Below are 14,460 nucleotides of genomic sequence, written 5' to 3'. Positions count from 1 at the left end.
CTTGCATGCCGAAGAACACCATACCAACCGTGAAGCACGGGGGGTGGCAGCATGATGCTGTGGGGGTGCTTTGCTGCAGGAGGGACTGGTGCACCACTAGACAACCCAGGGAAGGATACTGCAGGGCAAATCGGTTCGCAATTTGAAGTGGTACATATGTGCGATAACCTGACAAAATTCATTGCGACAGGTTGCACGAGTAAACAAAGAGCAAAGACTAGTTCCCTGACCGGGAATCGAACCCGGGCCGCGGCGGTGAGAGCGCCGAATCCTAACCACTAGACCACCAGGGAAGGATACTGCAGTGCAAATCGGTTCACAATTTGAAATGGTACAGACAGTTGAAGTCAGAAGTTTACAAACACTTAGGTTGGAGTCATTAAGACTCGTTTGTCAACCACTCCACACATGTCTTGTTAACAAAGTATAGTTTTGGCAAGTCGTTTAGGACTTCTACTGTGTGCATGACACGAGTAATTTTTCCAACAATTGTTTACAGACAGATTATTTCTGTCTCAAAACTGCTTGACATCATGGGAAAATCAAAAGAAATCAGCCAAGTGCAAATCAATCCCAGAACAACAGCAAAGGACCTTGTGAAGATGCTGGAGGAAACAGGTACAAAAGTATCTCTATCCACAGTAAACCAGTCCTATATCGACATAACCTGAAAGGGCGCTCAGCAAGGAAGAAGCTACTGCTCCAAAACCGCCATAAAAAAGCCAGACTACAGTTTGGGGAGAAAGATCGTAGTTTTTGGAGAAATGTCCTCTGGTCTGATGAAACAAAAATACAACTGTTTGGCCATAATGACCATTGTTATGTTTGGAGGAAATAGGGGGAAGCTTGCAAGTCGGTTAGGACTTCTACTTTGTGCATGACACAAGTCATTTTTCCAACAATTGTTTACAGACAGATTATTTCTGTCTGTAAACTGCTTGACATCATGGGAAAATCAAAAGAAATCAGCCAAGTGCAAATCAATCCCAGAACAACAGCAAAGGACCTTGTGAAGATGCTGGAGGAAACAGGTACAAAAGTATCTCTATCCACAGTAAACCAGTCCTATATCGACATAACCTGAAAGGGCGCTCAGCAAGGAAGAAGCTACTGCTCCAAAACCGCCATAAAAAAGCCAGACTACAGTTTGGGGAGAAAGATCGTAGTTTTTGGAGAAATGTCCTCTGGTCTGATGAAACAAAAATAGAACTGTTTGGCCATAATGACCATTGTTATGTTTGGAGGAAATAGGGGGAAGCTTGCAAGTCGGTTAGGACTTCTACTTTGTGCATGACACAAGTCATTTTTCCAACAATTGTTTACAGACAGATTATTTCTGTCTGTAAACTGCTTGACATCATGGGAAAATCAAAAGAAATCAGCCAAGTGCAAATCAATCCCAGAACAACAGCAAAGGACCTTGTGAAGATGCTGGAGGAAACAGGTACAAAAGTATCTCTATCCACAGTAAACCAGTCCTATATCGACATAACCTGAAAGGGCGCTCAGCAAGGAAGAAGCTACTGCTCCAAAACCGCCATAAAAAAGCCAGACTACAGTTTGGGGAGAAAGATCGTAGTTTTTGGAGAAATGTCCTCTGGTCTGATGAAACAAAAATACAACTGTTTGGCCATAATGACCATTGTTATGTTTGGAGGAAATAGGGGGAAGCTTGCATGCCGAAGAACACCATACCAACCGTGAAGCACGGGGGTGGCAGCATGATGTTGTGGGGGTGCTTTGCTGCAGGAGGGACTGGTGCACCACTCGACCACACCAGGGAAGGACACTGCAGGGCAAATTGGTTCGCAATTTGAAGTGGTACAGATGTGCGATAACCTACTAAATTCATTATGACAGGTTGCACAAGTAAACAAAGAGCAAAGACTAGTTCCCTGACCGGAATCGAACCCGGGCCGCGGCGGTGAGAGCGCCGAATCCTAACCACTAGACCACCAGGGAAGGATACTGCAGCGCAAATCGGTTCACAATTTGAAATGGTACATATGTGCGATAACATAAAAAAATCATTGTGACAGGTTGCACAAGTAAACAAGTCGCAAAAGACTAGTTCCCTGACCGGGAATAGAACCCCGGCTGCGAGAGCGCCCAAACCTAACCACTAGACCACCAGGAAAGGATACTGCAGGGCAAATCGTTTCACAATTTGAAATGGTACATATGTGCGATAACTGACAAAATTCATTGTGACAGGTTGCACGAGTAAACAAGTCGCAAAAGACTAGTTCCCTGACCGGGAATCGAACCCGGGCCGCGGCGGTGAGAGCGCCGAATCCTAACCACTAGACCACCAGGGAAGGATACTGCAGTGCAAATCGGTTCACAATTTGAAATGGTACAGACAGTTGAAGTCAGAAGTTTACAAACACTTAGGTTGGAGTCATTAAGACTCGTTTGTCAACCACTCCACACATGTCTTGTTAACAAAGTATAGTTTTGGCAAGTCGTTTAGGACTTCTACTGTGTGCATGACACAAGTAATTTTTCCAACAATTGTTTACAGACAGATTATTTCTGTCTGTAAACTGCTTGACATCATGGGAAAATCAAAAGAAATCAGCCAAGTGCAAATCAATCCCAGAACAACAGCAAAGGACCTTGTGAAGATGCTGGAGGAAACAGGTACAAAAGTATCTCTATCCACAGTAAACCAGTCCTATATCGACATAACCTGAAAGGGCGCTCAGCAAGGAAGAAGCTACTGCTCCAAAACCGCCATAAAAAAGCCAGACTACAGTTTGGGGAGAAAGATCGTAGTTTTTGGAGAAATGTCCTCTGGTCTGATGAAACAAAAATACAACTGTTTGGCCATAATGACCATTGTTATGTTTGGAGGAAATAGGGGGAAGCTTGCAAGTCGGTTAGGACTTCTACTTTGTGCATGACACAAGTCATTTTTCCAACAATTGTTTACAGACAGATTATTTCTGTCTGTAAACTGCTTGACATCATGGGAAAATCAAAAGAAATCAGCCAAGTGCAAATCAATCCCAGAACAACAGCAAAGGACCTTGTGAAGATGCTGGAGGAAACAGGTACAAAAGTATCTCTATCCACAGTAAACCAGTCCTATATCGACATAACCTGAAAGGGCGCTCAGCAAGGAAGAAGCTACTGCTCCAAAACCGCCATAAAAAAGCCAGACTACAGTTTGGGGAGAAAGATCGTAGTTTTTGGAGAAATGTCCTCTGGTCTGATGAAACAAAAATACAACTGTTTGGCCATAATGACCATTGTTATGTTTGGAGGAAATAGGGGGAAGCTTGCATGCCGAAGAACACCATACCAACCGTGAAGCACGGGGGTGGCAGCATGATGTTGTGGGGGTGCTTTGCTGCAGGAGGGACTGGTGCACCACTCGACCACACCAGGGAAGGACACTGCAGGGCAAATCGGTTCGCAATTTGAAGTGGTACAGATGTGCGATAACCTACTAAATTCATTATGACAGGTTGCACAAGTAAACAAAGAGCAAAGACTAGTTCCCTGACCGGGAATCGAACCCGGGCCACGGCGGTGAGAGCGCCGAATCCTAACCACTAGACCACCAGGGAAGGATACTGCAGTGCAAATCGGTTCACAATTTGAAATGGTACAGACAGTTGAAGTCAGAAGTTTACAAACACTTAGGTTGGAGTCATTAAGACTCGTTTGTCAACCACTCCACACATGTCTTGTTAACAAAGTATAGTTTTGGCAAGTCGTTTAGGACTTCTACTGTGTGCATGACACGAGTAATTTTTCCAACAATTGTTTACAGACAGATTATTTCTGTCTCAAAACTGCTTGACATCATGGGAAAATCAAAAGAAATCAGCCAAGTGCAAATCAATCCCAGAACAACAGCAAAGGACCTTGTGAAGATGCTGGAGGAAACAGGTACAAAAGTATCTCTATCCACAGTAAACCAGTCCTATATCGACATAACCTGAAAGGGCGCTCAGCAAGGAAGAAGCTACTGCTCCAAAACCGCCATAAAAAAGCCAGACTACAGTTTGGGGAGAAAGATCGTAGTTTTTGGAGAAATGTCCTCTGGTCTGATGAAACAAAAATAGAACTGTTTGGCCATAATGACCATTGTTATGTTTGGAGGAAATAGGGGGAAGCTTGCAAGTCGGTTAGGACTTCTACTTTGTGCATGACACAAGTCATTTTTCCAACAATTGTTTACAGACAGATTATTTCTGTCTGTAAACTGCTTGACATCATGGGAAAATCAAAAGAAATCAGCCAAGTGCAAATCAATCCCAGAACAACAGCAAAGGACCTTGTGAAGATGCTGGAGGAAACAGGTACAAAAGTATCTCTATCCACAGTAAACCAGTCCTATATCGACATAACCTGAAAGGGCGCTCAGCAAGGAAGAAGCTACTGCTCCAAAACCGCCATAAAAAAGCCAGACTACAGTTTGGGGAGAAAGATCGTAGTTTTTGGAGAAATGTCCTCTGGTCTGATGAAACAAAAATACAACTGTTTGGCCATAATGACCATTGTTATGTTTGGAGGAAATAGGGGGAAGCTTGCAAGTCGGTTAGGACTTCTACTTTGTGCATGACACAAGTCATTTTTCCAACAATTGTTTACAGACAGATTATTTCTGTCTGTAAACTGCTTGACATCATGGGAAAATCAAAAGAAATCAGCCAAGTGCAAATCAATCCCAGAACAACAGCAAAGGACCTTGTGAAGATGCTGGAGGAAACAGGTACAAAAGTATCTCTATCCACAGTAAACCAGTCCTATATCGACATAACCTGAAAGGGCGCTCAGCAAGGAAGAAGCTACTGCTCCAAAACCGCCATAAAAAAGCCAGACTACAGTTTGGGGAGAAAGATCGTAGTTTTTGGAGAAATGTCCTCTGGTCTGATGAAACAAAAATACAACTGTTTGGCCATAATGACCATTGTTATGTTTGGAGGAAATAGGGGGAAGCTTGCATGCCGAAGAACACCATACCAACCGTGAAGCACGGGGTGGCAGCATGATGTTGTGGGGGTGCTTTGCTGCAGGAGGGACTGGTGCACCACTCGACCACACCAGGGAAGGACACTGCAGGGCAAATTGGTTCGCAATTTGAAGTGGTACAGATGTGCGATAACCTACTAAATTCATTATGACAGGTTGCACAAGTAAACAAAGAGCAAAGACTAGTTCCCTGACCGGGAATCGAACCCGGGCGGCGGGCGGTGAGAGCGCCGAATCCTAACCACTAGACCACCAGGGAAGGATACTGCAGCGCAAATCGGTTCACAATTTGAAATGGTACATATGTGCGATAACATAAAAAATCATTGTGACAGGTTGCACAAGTAAACAAGTCGCAAAAGACTAGTTCCCTGACCGGGAATAGAACCCCGGCTGCGAGAGCGCCCAAACCTAACCACTAGACCACCAGGAAAGGATACTGCAGGGCAAATCGTTTCACAATTTGAAATGGTACATATGTGCGATAACTGACAAAATTCATTGTGACAGGTTGCACGAGTAAACAAGTCGCAAAAGACTAGTTCCCTGACCGGGAATCGAACCCGGGCCGCGGCGGTGAGAGCGCCGAATCCTAACCACTAGACCACCAGGGAAGGATACTGCAGTGCAAATCGGTTCACAATTTGAAATGGTACAGACAGTTGAAGTCAGAAGTTTACAAACACTTAGGTTGGAGTCATTAAGACTCGTTTGTCAACCACTCCACACATGTCTTGTTAACAAAGTATAGTTTTGGCAAGTCGTTTAGGACTTCTACTGTGTGCATGACACGAGTAATTTTTCCAACAATTGTTTACAGACAGATTATTTCTGTCTGTAAACTGCTTGACATCATGGGAAAATCAAAAGAAATCAGCCAAGTGCAAATCAATCCCAGAACAACAGCAAAGGACCTTGTGAAGATGCTGGAGGAAACAGGTACAAAAGTATCTCTATCCACAGTAAACCAGTCCTATATCGACATAACCTGAAAGGGCGCTCAGCAAGGAAGAAGCTACTGCTCCAAAACCGCCATAAAAAAGCCAGACTACAGTTTGGGGAGAAAGATCGTAGTTTTTGGAGAAATGTCCTCTGGTCTGATGAAACAAAAATACAACTGTTTGGCCATAATGACCATTGTTATGTTTGGAGGAAATAGGGGGAAGCTTGCAAGTCGGTTAGGACTTCTACTTTGTGCATGACACAAGTCATTTTTCCAACAATTGTTTACAGACAGATTATTTCTGTCTGTAAACTGCTTGACATCATGGGAAAATCAAAAGAAATCAGCCAAGTGCAAATCGATCCCAGAACAACAGCAAAGGACCTTGTGAAGATGCTGGAGGAAACAGGTACAAAAGTATCTCTATCCACAGTAAACCAGTCCTATATCGACATAACCTGAAAGGGCGCTCAGCAAGGAAGAAGCTACTGCTCCAAAACCGCCATAAAAAGCCAGACTACAGTTTGGGGAGAAAGATCGTAGTTTTTGGAGAAATGTCCTCTGGTCTGATGAAACAAAAATACAACTGTTTGGCCATAATGACCATTGTTATGTTTGGAGGAAATAGGGGGAAGCTTGCAAGTCGGTTAGGACTTCTACTTTGTGCATGACACAAGTCATTTTTCCAACAATTGTTTACAGACAGATTATTTCTGTCTGTAAACTGCTTGACATCATGGGAAAATCAAAAGAAATCAGCCAAGTGCAAATCAATCCCAGAACAACAGCAAAGGACCTTGTGAAGATGCTGGAGGAAACAGGTACAAAAGTATCTCTATCCACAGTAAACCAGTCCTATATCGACATAACCTGAAAGGGCGCTCAGCAAGGAAGAAGCTACTGCTCCAAAACCGCCATAAAAAAGCCAGACTACAGTTTGGGGAGAAAGATCGTAGTTTTTGGAGAAATGTCCTCTGGTCTGATGAAACAAAAATACAACTGTTTGGCCATAATGACCATTGTTATGTTTGGAGGAAATAGGGGGAAGCTTGCATGCCGAAGAACACCATACCAACCGTGAAGCACGGGGGTGGCAGCATGATGTTGTGGGGGTGCTTTGCTGCAGGAGGGACTGGTGCACCACTCGACCACACCAGGGAAGGACACTGCAGGGCAAATTGGTTCGCAATTTGAAGTGGTACAGATGTGCGATAACCTACTAAATTCATTATGACAGGTTGCACAAGTAAACAAAGAGCAAAGACTAGTTCCCTGACCGGGAATCGAACCCGGGCCGCGGCGGTGAGAGCGCCCGAATCCTAACCACTAGACCACCAGGGAAGGATACTGCAGCGCAAATCGGTTCACAATTTGAAATGGTACATATGTGCGATAACATAAAAAATCATTGTGACAGGTTGCACAAGTAAACAAGTCGCAAAAGACTAGTTCCCTGACCGGGAATAGAACCCCGGCTGCGAGAGCGCCCAAACCTAACCACTAGACCACCAGGAAAGGATACTGCAGGGCAAATCGTTTCACAATTTGAAATGGTACATATGTGCGATAACTGACAAAATTCATTGTGACAGGTTGCACGAGTAAACAAGTCGCAAAAGACTAGTTCCCTGACCGGGAATCGAACCCGGGCCGCGGCGGTGAGAGCGCCCGAATCCTAACCACTAGACCACCAGGGAAGGATACTGCAGTGCAAATCGGTTCACAATTTGAAATGGTACAGACAGTTGAAGTCAGAAGTTTACAAACACTTAGGTTGGAGTCATTAAGACTCGTTTGTCAACCACTCCACACATGTCTTGTTAACAAAGTATAGTTTTGGCAAGTCGTTTAGGACTTCTACTGTGTGCATGACACAAGTAATTTTTCCAACAATTGTTTACAGACAGATTATTTCTGTCTGTAAACTGCTTGACATCATGGGAAAATCAAAAGAAATCAGCCAAGTGCAAATCAATCCCAGAACAACAGCAAAGGACCTTGTGAAGATGCTGGAGGAAACAGGTACAAAAGTATCTCTATCCACAGTAAACCAGTCCTATATCGACATAACCTGAAAGGGCGCTCAGCAAGGAAGAAGCTACTGCTCCAAAACCGCCATAAAAAAGCCAGACTACAGTTTGGGGAGAAAGATCGTAGTTTTTGGAGAAATGTCCTCTGGTCTGATGAAACAAAAATACAACTGTTTGGCCATAATGACCATTGTTATGTTTGGAGGAAATAGGGGGAAGCTTGCAAGTCGGTTAGGACTTCTACTTTGTGCATGACACAAGTCATTTTTCCAACAATTGTTTACAGACAGATTATTTCTGTCTGTAAACTGCTTGACATCATGGGAAAATCAAAAGAAATCAGCCAAGTGCAAATCGATCCCAGAACAACAGCAAAGGACCTTGTGAAGATGCTGGAGGAAACAGGTACAAAAGTATCTCTATCCACAGTAAACCAGTCCTATATCGACATAACCTGAAAGGGCGCTCAGCAAGGAAGAAGCTACTGCTCCAAAACCGCCATAAAAAAGCCAGACTACAGTTTGGGGAGAAAGATCGTAGTTTTTGGAGAAATGTCCTCTGGTCTGATGAAACAAAAATACAACTGTTTGGCCATAATGACCATTGTTATGTTTGGAGGAAATAGGGGGAAGCTTGCAAGTCGGTTAGGACTTCTACTTTGTGCATGACACAAGTCATTTTTCCAACAATTGTTTACAGACAGATTATTTCTGTCTGTAAACTGCTTGACATCATGGGAAAATCAAAAGAAATCAGCCAAGTGCAAATCAATCCCAGAACAACAGCAAAGGACCTTGTGAAGATGCTGGAGGAAACAGGTACAAAAGTATCTCTATCCACAGTAAACCAGTCCTATATCGACATAACCTGAAAGGGCGCTCAGCAAGGAAGAAGCTACTGCTCCAAAACCGCCATAAAAAAGCCAGACTACAGTTTGGGGAGAAAGATCGTAGTTTTTGGAGAAATGTCCTCTGGTCTGATGAAACAAAAATACAACTGTTTGGCCATAATGACCATTGTTATGTTTGGAGGAAATAGGGGGAAGCTTGCATGCCGAAGAACACCATACCAACCGTGAAGCACGGGGGTGGCAGCATGATGTTGTGGGGGTGCTTTGCTGCAGGAGGGACTGGTGCACCACTCGACCACACCAGGGAAGGACACTGCAGGGCAAATCGTTTCGCAATTTGAAGTGGTACAGATGTGCGATAACTTACAAAATTCATTGTGACAGGTTGCACAAGTAAACAAGTCGCAAAAGACTAGTTCCCTGACCGGGAATCGAACCCGGGCCGCGGCGGTGAGAGCGCCGAATCCTAACCACTAGACCACCAGGGAAGGATACTGCAGTGCAAATCGGTTCACAATTTGAAATGGTACAGACAGTTGAAGTCAGAAGTTTACAAACACTTAGGTTGGAGTCATTAAGACTCGTTTGTCAACCACTCCACACATGTCTTGTTAACAAAGTATAGTTTTGGCAAGTCGTTTAGGACTTCTACTGTGTGCATGACACGAGTAATTTTTCCAACAATTGTTTACAGACAGATTATTTCTGTCTCAAAACTGCTTGACATCATGGGAAAATCAAAAGAAATCAGCCAAGTGCAAATCAATCCCAGAACAACAGCAAAGGACCTTGTGAAGATGCTGGAGGAAACAGGTACAAAAGTATCTCTATCCACAGTAAACCAGTCCTATATCGACATAACCTGAAAGGGCGCTCAGCAAGGAAGAAGCTACTGCTCCAAAACCGCCATAAAAAAGCCAGACTACAGTTTGGGGAGAAAGATCGTAGTTTTTGGAGAAATGTCCTCTGGTCTGATGAAACAAAAATACAACTGTTTGGCCATAATGACCATTGTTATGTTTGGAGGAAATAGGGGGAAGCTTGCAAGTCGGTTAGGACTTCTACTTTGTGCATGACACAAGTCATTTTTCCAACAATTGTTTACAGACAGATTATTTCTGTCTGTAAACTGCTTGACATCATGGGAAAATCAAAAGAAATCAGCCAAGTGCAAATCAATCCCAGAACAACAGCAAAGGACCTTGTGAAGATGCTGGAGGAAACAGGTACAAAAGTATCTCTATCCACAGTAAACCAGTCCTATATCGACATAACCTGAAAGGGCGCTCAGCAAGGAAGAAGCTACTGCTCCAAAACCGCCATAAAAAAGCCAGACTACAGTTTGGGGAGAAAGATCGTAGTTTTTGGAGAAATGTCCTCTGGTCTGATGAAACAAAAATAGAACTGTTTGGCCATAATGACCATTGTTATGTTTGGAGGAAATAGGGGGAAGCTTGCAAGTCGGTTAGGACTTCTACTTTGTGCATGACACAAGTCATTTTTCCAACAATTGTTTACAGACAGATTATTTCTGTCTGTAAACTGCTTGACATCATGGGAAAATCAAAAGAAATCAGCCAAGTGCAAATCAATCCCAGAACAACAGCAAAGGACCTTGTGAAGATGCTGGAGGAAACAGGTACAAAAGTATCTCTATCCACAGTAAACCAGTCCTATATCGACATAACCTGAAAGGGCGCTCAGCAAGGAAGAAGCTACTGCTCCAAAACCGCCATAAAAAAGCCAGACTACAGTTTGGGGAGAAAGATCGTAGTTTTTGGAGAAATGTCCTCTGGTCTGATGAAACAAAAATACAACTGTTTGGCCATAATGACCATTGTTATGTTTGGAGGAAATAGGGGGAAGCTTGCATGCCGAAGAACACCATACCAACCGTGAAGCACGGGGGTGGCAGCATGATGTTGTGGGGGTGCTTTGCTGCAGGAGGGACTGGTGCACCACTCGACCACACCAGGGAAGGACACTGCAGGGCAAATTGGTTTGCAATTTGAAGTGGTACAGATGTGCGATAACCTACTAAATTCATTATGACAGGTTGCACAAGTAAACAAAGAGCAAAGACTAGTTCCCTGACCGGGAATCGAACCCGGGCGCGGCGGTGAGAGCGCCGAATCCTAACCACTAGACCACCAGGGAAGGATACTGCAGCGCAAATCGGTTCACAATTTGAAATGGTACATATGTGCGATAACATAAAAAAATCATTGTGACAGGTTGCACAAGTAAACAAGTCGCAAAAGACTAGTTCCCTGACCGGGAATAGAACCCCGGCTGCGAGAGCGCCCAAACCTAACCACTAGACCACCAGGAAAGGATACTGCAGGGCAAATCGTTTCACAATTTGAAATGGTACATATGTGCGATAACTGACAAAATTCATTGTGACAGGTTGCACGAGTAAACAAGTCGCAAAAGACTAGTTCCCTGACCGGGAATCGAACCCGGGCCGCGGCGGTGAGAGCGCCGAATCCTAACCACTAGACCACCAGGGAATGATACTGCAGTGCAAATCGGTTCACAATTTGAAATGGTACAGACAGTTGAAGTCAGAAATTTACAAACACTTAGGTTGGAGTCATTAAGACTCGTTTGTCAACCACTCCACACATGTCTTGTTAACAAAGTATAGTTTTGGCAAGTCGTTTAGGACTTCTACTGTGTGCATGACACAAGTAATTTTTCCAACAATTGTTTACAGACAGATTATTTCTGTCTGTAAACTGCTTGACATCATGGGAAAATCAAAAGAAATCAGCCAAGTGCAAATCAATCCCAGAACAACAGCAAAGGACCTTGTGAAGATGCTGGAGGAAACAGGTACAAAAGTATCTCTATCCACAGTAAACCAGTCCTATATCGACATAACCTGAAAGGGCGCTCAGCAAGGAAGAAGCTACTGCTCCAAAACCGCCATAAAAAAGCCAGACTACAGTTTGGGGAGAAAGATCGTAGTTTTTGGAGAAATGTCCTCTGGTCTGATGAAACAAAAATACAACTGTTTGGCCATAATGACCATTGTTATGTTTGGAGGAAATAGGGGGAAGCTTGCAAGTCGGTTAGGACTTCTACTTTGTGCATGACACAAGTCATTTTTCCAACAATTGTTTACAGACAGATTATTTCTGTCTGTAAACTGCTTGACATCATGGGAAAATCAAAAGAAATCAGCCAAGTGCAAATCAATCCCAGAACAACAGCAAAGGACCTTGTGAAGATGCTGGAGGAAACAGGTACAAAAGTATCTCTATCCACAGTAAACCAGTCCTATATCGACATAACCTGAAAGGGCGCTCAGCAAGGAAGAAGCTACTGCTCCAAAACCGCCATAAAAAAGCCAGACTACAGTTTGGGGAGAAAGATCGTAGTTTTTGGAGAAATGTCCTCTGGTCTGATGAAACAAAAATACAACTGTTTGGCCATAATGACCATTGTTATGTTTGGAGGAAATAGGGGGAAGCTTGCATGCCGAAGAACACCATACCAACCGTGAAGCACGGGGGTGGCAGCATGATGTTGTGGGGGTGCTTTGCTGCAGGAGGGACTGGTGCACCACTCGACCACACCAGGGAAGGACACTGCAGGGCAAATCGGTTCGCAATTTGAAGTGGTACATATGTGCGATAACCTACTAAATTCATTATGACAGGTTGCACAAGTAAACAAAGAGCAAAGACTAGTTCCCTGACCGGGAATCGAACCCGGGCCGCGGCGGTGAGAGCGCCGAATCCTAACCACTAGACCACCAGGGAAGGATACTGCAGCGCAAATCGGTTCACAATTTGAAATGGTACAGACAGTTGAAGTCAGAAGTTTACAAACACTTAGGTTGGAGTCATTAAGACTCGTTTGTCAACCACTCCACACATGTCTTGTTAACAAAGTATAGTTTTGGCAAGTCGTTTAGGACTTCTACTGTGTGCATGACACAAGTCATTTTTCCAACAATTGTTTACAGACAGATTATTTCTGTCTGTAAACTGCTTGACATCATGGGAAAATCAAAAGAAATCAGCCAAGTGCAAATCAATCCCAGAACAACAGCAAAGGACCTTGTGAAGATGCTGGAGGAAACAGGTACAAAAGTATCTCTATCCACAGTAAACCAGTCCTATATCGACATAACCTGAAAGGGCGCTCAGCAAGGAAGAAGCTACTGCTCCAAAACCGCCATAAAAAAGCCAGACTACAGTTTGGGGAGAAAGATCGTAGTTTTTGGAGAAATGTCCTCTGGTCTGATGAAACAAAAATACAACTGTTTGGCCATAATGACCATTGTTATGTTTGGAGGAAATAGGGGGAAGCTTGCATGCCGAAGAACACCATACCAACCGTGAAGCACGGGGTGGCAGCATGATGTTGTGGGGGTGCTTTGCTGCAGGAGGGAGTGGTGCACCACTCGACCACACCAGGGAAGGACACTGCAGGGCAAATCGGTTCACAATTTGAAGTGGTACATATGTGCGATAACCGACAAAATTCATTGTGACAGGTTGCACAAGTAAACAAGTCGCAAAGACTAGTTCCCTGACCGAATCGAACCCGGGCGCGGCGGTGAGAGCGCCGAATCCTAACCACTAGACCACCAGGGAAGGATACTGCAGGCAAATCGGTTCACAATTTGAAATGGTACAGACAGTTGAAGTCAGAAGTTTACAAACACTTAGGTTGAGTCATTAAGACTCGTTTGTCAACCACTCCACACATGTCTTGTTAACAAAGTATAGTTTTGGCAGTCGTTTAGGACTTCTACTGTGTGCATGACACAAGTCATTTTTCCAACAATTGTTTACAGACAGATTATTTCTGTCTGTAAACTGCTTGACATCATGGGAAAATCAAAAGAAATCAGCCAAGTGCAAATCAATCCCAGAACAACAGCAAAGGACCTTGTGAAGATGCTGGAGGAAACAGGTACAAAAGTATCTCTATCCACAGTAAACCAGTCCTATATCGACATAACCTGAAAGGGCGCTCAGCAAGGAAGAAGCTACTGCTCCAAAACCGCCATAAAAAGCCAGACTACAGTTTGGGGAGAAAGATCGTAGTTTTTGGAGAAATGTCCTCTGGTCTGATGAAACAAAAATACAACTGTTTGGCCATAATGACCATTGTTATGTTTGGAGGAAATAGGGGGAAGCTTGCATGCCGAAGAACACCATACCAACCGTGAAGCACGGGGGTGGCAGCATGATGTTGTGGGGGTGCTTTGCTGCAGGAGGGACTGGTGCACCACTCGACCACACCAGGGAAGGACACTGCAGGGCAAATTGGTTCGCAATTTGAAGTGGTACAGATGTGCGATAACCTACTAAATTCATTATGACAGGTTGCACAAGTAAACAAAGAGCAAAGACTAGTTCCCTGACCGGGAATCGAACCCGGGCCGCGGCGGTGAGAGCGCCGAATCCTAACCACTAGACCACCAGGGAAGGATACTGCAGCGCAAATCGGTTCACAATTTGAAATGGTACATATGTGCGATAACATAAAAAATCATTGTGACAGGTTGCACAAGTAAACAAGTCGCAAAGACTAGTTCCCTGACCGGGAATAGAACCCCGGCTGCGAGAGCGCCCAAACCTAACCACTAGACCACCAGGAAAGGATACTGCAGGGCAAATCGTTTCACA

The 14,460-nt window shown here is 44.1% G+C and overlaps 13 non-coding genes across 13 annotated transcripts; all 13 read right to left on the bottom strand.

The window, feature by feature from the left end:
* Positions 1-221: 221 nt before the first annotated feature.
* On the bottom strand, positions 222-293 carry trnae-cuc (transfer RNA glutamic acid (anticodon CUC)). The gene has a single exon. It is a non-coding gene; the product is annotated as a tRNA-Glu (tRNA).
* Positions 294-1,891: 1,598 nt separating this feature from the next.
* Positions 1,892-1,962, bottom strand: trnae-cuc (transfer RNA glutamic acid (anticodon CUC)). The gene has a single exon. It is a non-coding gene; the product is annotated as a tRNA-Glu (tRNA).
* Positions 1,963-2,246: 284 nt separating this feature from the next.
* trnae-cuc (transfer RNA glutamic acid (anticodon CUC)) lies at positions 2,247-2,318 on the bottom strand. The gene has a single exon. It is a non-coding gene; the product is annotated as a tRNA-Glu (tRNA).
* A 1,185-nt stretch (positions 2,319-3,503) lies between these two features.
* Positions 3,504-3,575, bottom strand: trnae-cuc (transfer RNA glutamic acid (anticodon CUC)). The gene has a single exon. It is a non-coding gene; the product is annotated as a tRNA-Glu (tRNA).
* Positions 3,576-5,172: 1,597 nt separating this feature from the next.
* trnae-cuc (transfer RNA glutamic acid (anticodon CUC)) lies at positions 5,173-5,245 on the bottom strand. Its single transcript has one exon. It is a non-coding gene; the product is annotated as a tRNA-Glu (tRNA).
* Positions 5,246-5,528: 283 nt separating this feature from the next.
* trnae-cuc (transfer RNA glutamic acid (anticodon CUC)) lies at positions 5,529-5,600 on the bottom strand. The gene has a single exon. It is a non-coding gene; the product is annotated as a tRNA-Glu (tRNA).
* Positions 5,601-7,197: 1,597 nt separating this feature from the next.
* On the bottom strand, positions 7,198-7,270 carry trnae-cuc (transfer RNA glutamic acid (anticodon CUC)). Its single transcript has one exon. It is a non-coding gene; the product is annotated as a tRNA-Glu (tRNA).
* Positions 7,271-7,553: 283 nt separating this feature from the next.
* trnae-cuc (transfer RNA glutamic acid (anticodon CUC)) lies at positions 7,554-7,626 on the bottom strand. The gene has a single exon. It is a non-coding gene; the product is annotated as a tRNA-Glu (tRNA).
* Positions 7,627-9,225: 1,599 nt separating this feature from the next.
* On the bottom strand, positions 9,226-9,297 carry trnae-cuc (transfer RNA glutamic acid (anticodon CUC)). Its single transcript has one exon. It is a non-coding gene; the product is annotated as a tRNA-Glu (tRNA).
* A 1,598-nt stretch (positions 9,298-10,895) lies between these two features.
* On the bottom strand, positions 10,896-10,966 carry trnae-cuc (transfer RNA glutamic acid (anticodon CUC)). The gene has a single exon. It is a non-coding gene; the product is annotated as a tRNA-Glu (tRNA).
* Positions 10,967-11,250: 284 nt separating this feature from the next.
* trnae-cuc (transfer RNA glutamic acid (anticodon CUC)) lies at positions 11,251-11,322 on the bottom strand. The gene has a single exon. It is a non-coding gene; the product is annotated as a tRNA-Glu (tRNA).
* A 1,185-nt stretch (positions 11,323-12,507) lies between these two features.
* Positions 12,508-12,579, bottom strand: trnae-cuc (transfer RNA glutamic acid (anticodon CUC)). The gene has a single exon. It is a non-coding gene; the product is annotated as a tRNA-Glu (tRNA).
* A 1,608-nt stretch (positions 12,580-14,187) lies between these two features.
* On the bottom strand, positions 14,188-14,259 carry trnae-cuc (transfer RNA glutamic acid (anticodon CUC)). The gene has a single exon. It is a non-coding gene; the product is annotated as a tRNA-Glu (tRNA).
* Positions 14,260-14,460: the final 201 nt, after the last annotated feature.

Source organism: Salmo salar, unplaced genomic scaffold (assembly GCF_905237065.1).
Source record: "Salmo salar unplaced genomic scaffold, Ssal_v3.1, whole genome shotgun sequence".
In the NCBI taxonomy this organism is placed as follows: domain Eukaryota; kingdom Metazoa; phylum Chordata; class Actinopteri; order Salmoniformes; family Salmonidae; genus Salmo; species Salmo salar.
This window is presented reverse-complemented; position numbering and strand designations above follow the sequence as displayed.